Source organism: Sminthopsis crassicaudata, chromosome 4 (assembly GCF_048593235.1).
Source record: "Sminthopsis crassicaudata isolate SCR6 chromosome 4, ASM4859323v1, whole genome shotgun sequence".
Lineage (NCBI taxonomy): Eukaryota > Metazoa > Chordata > Mammalia > Dasyuromorphia > Dasyuridae > Sminthopsis > Sminthopsis crassicaudata.
The window spans coordinates 210,052,556-210,058,830 of NC_133620.1; the positions used below are offsets into that span (position 1 = coordinate 210,052,556).

General features: G+C 35.1%; 1 long non-coding RNA gene across 1 annotated transcript; it reads right to left on the reverse strand.

Moving 5' to 3' along the window:
- Positions 1-222: 222 nt before the first annotated feature.
- LOC141566135 (uncharacterized) lies at positions 223-3,048 on the reverse strand. Its single transcript, XR_012489239.1, has 2 exons — positions 578-3,048; positions 223-535 (listed from the first exon to the last, which is right to left on the reverse strand). It is a non-coding gene; the product is annotated as an uncharacterized LOC141566135 (long non-coding RNA).
- Between the last annotated feature and the right edge of the window lie 3,227 nt (positions 3,049-6,275).

Sequence of the window (6,275 nt, forward strand, 5' to 3'; positions counted from 1 at the left end):
TCCTTAGTTTGGTAGTTCTGAAGCTTGGCCACAATGTTCCATGGAGTTCTTTTTTTAGGGTCTTTTTCAGAAGGTGTTTGATGAATTCTTTCAAGGCCTATTTTCCCTTCTATTTTTATTATCTCTGGACAGTTCTCTTTGATGATTTCCTATAAAATAGAATCTAGGCTGTTTTTTTGATCATACTTTTCAGGAAGTCCAATGATCCTCAGATTATCTCTCCTAGATCTATTTTCCAGGTCTATAGATTTTCCCAGTAAGTATTTGACATTATTCTACAGCTTTTCTTTTTTTTTTTTTGTTTTGTTTGACGACTTCTTAGTTTCTCAATGAATCATTCATTTCTATTTGTTCAGTTATGATTTTAATGAGTTATTTCCTTCATTCACATTTTTTAGTTCTTTTTGTATATGCCCAATTGATTTTTTAAATGAATTATTTTGCTCTGTTGAATTTTTTTTCCATTTCACTAATTTTTTAGTGAGTTATTTTCTTTTTCCAATTCACAAATCCTACTTTCCTGTGATTTTTTAACCTTTTCTAATTCACAAATCCTACTTTCCTGTGATTTTTTAACCTTTTCTAATTCACAAATTTGGTTTCTCTGCACCTCCTGTGAATTCTTTATTTTTTCCAACTCAAAATTTCAGGACGTTGTTATTCTCTATCATAGCTTCTCTTTCCTTTCCCCATTTTTCTTCAAACTCTCTTAACTTTTTAATAGTCTCTTCTAGGAGAGAGTTATGTGATGGGGGGCAGGTATCATTCCCCCATACGGTATTATTTGGAGACTCTCTGCTGTTAGCTTCCTCGGGGTTGGATACCCTCTCTTTCTCTGTATAGAAGGTGTCAATCATTCTCTTCAGCTTCTTACTCATTGTTAAAAATTTGTGGGGGTCTCCCCTTAGAGTACGAAATTTATTTACCAGCTTCTTCCCAGACCAGATGGATGCAGCAGTCCTTTGCCTGAGCTAAGCAAGAGCTCTGGGAGTGAGTTCCCCTCCCCCTCCCCGGAAATGCCTTAGAGATGGTTAGCACCACTGCAGTTTTGAGGAGTGCCCATTGAAGTACACCGTTGTGTGGCCTAGCAACTGCTTTGAGGTTTAAGGCTGAACAGTGAAACCATCACAAACCCTAGCCAAAGCCTCTCATGGGGCCGTGGATATTAGCAGCTGATGTGAAAAGCCCCTGTGCTCAAACTGGAAGTGTCTGCCCAGAAACTGTGGTCCCTACTTCAAAGGTTTTGCGTCTTTGGAAGTTCCACTTCCCTGGGAATTCTGCTGCTGTTAGAATTCCACTGCCTCAGGCTGAGCCCCACACTATGTGAATTAGAGGCTGCCTCGAGCTGTGTCCCCTGCTGTTCAGGCTCTCAACTACCCCAAGGAGAAGCCCTGGGCAGCAGAAGGCAGCTGCACAGCCATGCCAAGATCTGTTAGGTCACTTCCGGATTGGGGTGGACTTAGGATCTGGCTTTATATTTTAAAGTAGCTTGATTTCTCTTGTGATCTGATGTTTTATAAGCAAAGAAGAGCTATCAGCTTGTGCCAGATTCTCTCACTGTCTTTTCTGATCCCAGAGTTCTCCACTGATCGGCACAGTGTGCTAGCACCTAACCCTGTCTGTGCTGATCTTTTTTTTTCTCCCCTCGGCACCGACCTTTTCTGTTGAAATTCCAGATTCTCTTCAGCTGGTAAACTGTGCTTCTAATCCTTGTGGTTTTTATCAGTCCAACGTTATTTTTGAGGCTGATTTAACTAGTTGGTATTGAGAGAAGAAGGGAGCTTATAAATTCACCTTTATCTTCTCCGCCATCTTGGCTCTGCCCACCAAAAAACTGTTCTAAGTCTAAGAAACTGAACTTTTAAGTTTCCTCTCTCTGACCACAAGATCCTATCCATTCTTTCTGTCTTCATTTCTATTTCTTTTCTTCTTCTTTCTTTTCTATTTTTTTTCTTTTCTATTTCTTTCTTTCTTTCTTCATTGATGAATTTGCTTTAGTTACCCTCTATTCAAAACCTCCCTTGACTGACTATTAAAGCAAAGTTCAAAAATAAATTTGTGTGATCTTTAAAGCTCTTCTCTATCTCCTTCCCCCTTTTTCTGCCTTCTTACATATCACTTACCTCCACACATTTTTCAGTTCAGATAAACTGGACTTTTTACTCTATAATGCATCTTTTCTTTCCCATGTTTTTGCCTTGACTGGTATCTGTGCCTGAAATTTACTTCCTTTTCATTTCTACTTCTTGAGAAACCTTAATTTCCCTTTAGATTCATTTCAACTTCCACCTTTTGCATTAAAACTTTCCTGTTTATTGCCAACACTAATCTGGCTACAAATGCTTTCTACTTAAAGTTTCTTTGATATATTTTTTGAATGGGTTTCACTTATAACAATTATCTTTTAATCTATGCTATATATTTATATGTATATATGCATACATATAGAAATCTAAGTATATATACATGTGTTTAAATGTAGGAATATCTACTCAGGAATGTAGTAAATTCTTTGAAGGAAGAGGCTATTAACTTTTTTATTTGTATCTACTATTTGTATCCACAGTTTTTGGCACATAGTAGAGTACAGAATAAATGTTTGACTAATTGCCACCTTCTGTCCATCAACTCTTTCTTCCAAAATTCTCTTCATTGATCAAAATTATTTTCATTTTACTTGCTTCCCTAACTTGCCTGGAGTCCATAGTCAAGCATTCCAAAAATGTACTCTTGCTAACACTTTAGAATTCAAAGAATCACATTAATTGGGTTCACAAGTAATTCATGCTATAAAGCCCCAATAGGTTATTCCTTTTTTTTTTTTCATTTCTTATATTCACAACTTCTTGCTTATTTCATTCCTCATAATAACAGTGGCAAACTATTGTCCTTTCTTAAAGTCCTCTATCACCCTCCACATCTTTTTTTTTTTTTTTTTTTTTTTTTTTTTTTTGGTCAACATATGGCTCACTCCCTAATCTGAAATCAAGGCCATCTAATATTAGGTATCTCCAATTATTCCATCTTTACTTTGATCTATTTTCTACATCTTTAAATGTATTTTTATGTTAACTAACACTTATAAGTGGATTCTAGACTTCATATCTTCTTGCCTCCTACAGGACCTTGCTCTAACAATAAATTTGGTTGTTTTTTTTGTTTTTTGTTTTTTGTTTTTTTAAAGCAGCTTCATTTTATTTAAAGGTTCTTTTCCCATTGCATGTGAGAGAGAGAGAGAGAGAGAGAGAGAGAGAGAGAGAGAGAGAGAGAGAGACAAAGAGAGAGACAAAGAGACAGAGACAGAGATAGAGAGAGACAGACAGACAAACAGAGAGATAAAGATAAAGAGAAACAGAGACAGAGACAGAGTAGGGAGGAGGGGGAGAGAGGGAAAGAAGGAGAAAGGGAAGGGATTTGCCTCAAATTCTGGAAGATAGAGACTTAAGTCCTACCTTATACAGATGTGGCCTGACATTTGTTAGTCATTTGATTCTCGGTGCTATAGACAACTATAAGAATTTAAGCTGGTGAGAGTATTCCAATTTTCACTGTTAGTGGTATCCCAAACTGTGGTCTTTCTATACTGATGAAATCACAGATGGGGAAAAAAAAAGTTTCTTTTCTTCTATCTACAGATATATTCTGGTTCTCATTACTTTCTTTTCTCCCTGAGTTTTCACATGACTATTTCCTCCTGGTTCTCCTAATCTATCCGGTAACTTTTCAGTATTCTTTGTTTCATCCAGATAAAGGTAGATCATTTGGAGATTTCATTAGCTTCTATTTCTTTCTATTAGCTTTCATTTCTATGCAGATAAGTCTCAAATCTTAATGTCTGGACCTAACCCTTCTTCTGGCCCCCAGTGTCTAATGGGTGTCTCAAGCTAGACATTTTAAATTCAAAATATCTAAAACAGAATTCATTATCTTTTCCCCCAAATGCTCCCCCTTTCTAATATCTCTGTAACTGTTGAGGGTTCTCAGGGCTCACAATTTCTCATTTTCTCATTTTTTTACTCTTCCTCTTTCATTCCCCACACAATAGCCAACTATTTGCTAAATCTTGCTTTTTCTACCTCCAACATCAATCCTGAACTTCTCTGACATTGCCACTAGGTTGGTTCAGGTTTTTCATCACTTCATACCTGGATTATTGCAAGAGACTTCTGGTTGGTCTCTCTGGCTCAAGTCTCTCCTTGCTCTGGATCATCCTTTACAGACAATTTTATATTACTAAAGTGAACCTCTGGGCCTATCACTTTCTAAACTAACGTGATTTACTATTTGTTCCAGAATAAAATGTAATGTTTTATTTATTATTGATTTATTATTATATATAATTATATATATATACACAAATTAATTATATGTATATATATATATATGTATATATATATATATATATATATATATATATATATACATATATATATATATATACATATAATTAATTAATTTGTTTGATTTCATAACCCAGCTCTTTCTACCTTTCCAATCGACTAACTCTTTTTCTCCTCAAAAACCTCACTGCTATTCCTCACATAAGAAACTCAATTTCCTACCTTTGTGTATTTTCAATGGCTGTCCTTAATTCTTGGAATTCTATCTCACTTCCTCTCTCCTCCATGATTGTCCTAGTTTCCTTCAAGTCTCATCTGTAAGATATCTCCAAAGATCCTCCTTCAAATCTGATGAATGTCTTCATTTAGATCTCTTTAGATTTTGTGGTTCTTCATGAATTTTATCAATTATCCATGACTCAATTTCTCTTTCAGTGATTGGAAATGCACACATATACATTATCCTTGTCATATTAACCTACTAAAACTATATTTGCTACATGTGGAATTGGCTCTTTACTGATATAATTTAGGATAAGTTATGCAAATAAATGATTTTAATAGTATAAAATTGAAATTGCTTGAGATAGAGGAATTATTATACTAAAATAAAGAAATAGAGACTAGATCTGTAATTTCCTTAGAATAGGAAACTCACGTTCCAAATCACTACTGATCAGAGAAATGCAAATTAAGACAACTCTGAGATACCACTACACACCTGTCAGATTGGCTAAGATGACAGGAACAAATAATGATGAATGTTGGAGGGGATGTGGGAAAACTTGGACACTAATACATTGTTGGTGGAGTTGTGAAAGAATCTGGCCATTCTGGAGAACAATTTGGAACTATGCCCAAAAAATTATCAAACTGTGCATACCTTTTGATCCAGCATTGCTGCTATTGGGCTTATATCCCAAAGAAATAGTAAAGAGGTGAAAGGGACCTGTATGTGCCGAAATGTTTGTGGCAGCTCTATTCATAGTGGCTAGAAACTGGAAGATGAATGGATGTCCATCAATTGGAGAATGGTTGGGTAAATTATGGTATATGAAGGTTATAGAATATTACTGCTCTGTAAGAAATGACCAGCAGGATGAATACAAAGGTTTGTAAAGACTTAGATTAACTAATGCTGAGTGAAATGAATAGAACCAGAAGATCGCTGTACACTTCAATGCTGTATGAAGATGTATTCTGATGGAAGTGGATATCTTCAACATAAAGAAGATCCAACTCACTTCCAGTTGATCAATGATGGACAGAAACAACTACACCCAGGGAAGGAACACTGGGAAGTGAATGTAAATTGTTAGCATTATTGTCTATCTACCCAGGTTACTTATACCTTGGGAATCTAATACTTAATGTGCAACAAGAAAATTGGATTTACACACATATATTGTATCTAGGTTATACTGTAACACATGTAAAATGTATAGGATTGCCTGTCATCTAGGGGATGGAGTAGAGGGAGGGAGGGGATAATTTGGAAAAATGAATACAAGGGATAATGCTATTAAAAAATTATTCATGCATATATACTGTCAAAAAATTTTATAATAAAGTGACTTTGCTTTCAAAAAAGAAAATTAGGAAACTCACAAGATAACGAAACTGCCTACCAATACCTCAGAAACAGAGTTGTTAAGTGACTTGCCTAACATCATATAGTTACTCTATATCAGAGTTAGAACTTGAGCACTAGCTTTTCTCATCTAGAAATTAATTCTGAATCCATTGTGATATGATGCCTAATTTAGCTCATTTTAAGATATGTTGTTAATTTCTTTTTAAATAAGAACTCTTACATTGATATTAGCAAAATTATAATGAGGAACTCCACCTATGAATGATTTTTTTCTTAAAAATGCTTTCACCCCAAGATTCAAACTTTCTTCATGTGAAGAAACCCTTCAAATTAACCCTTTA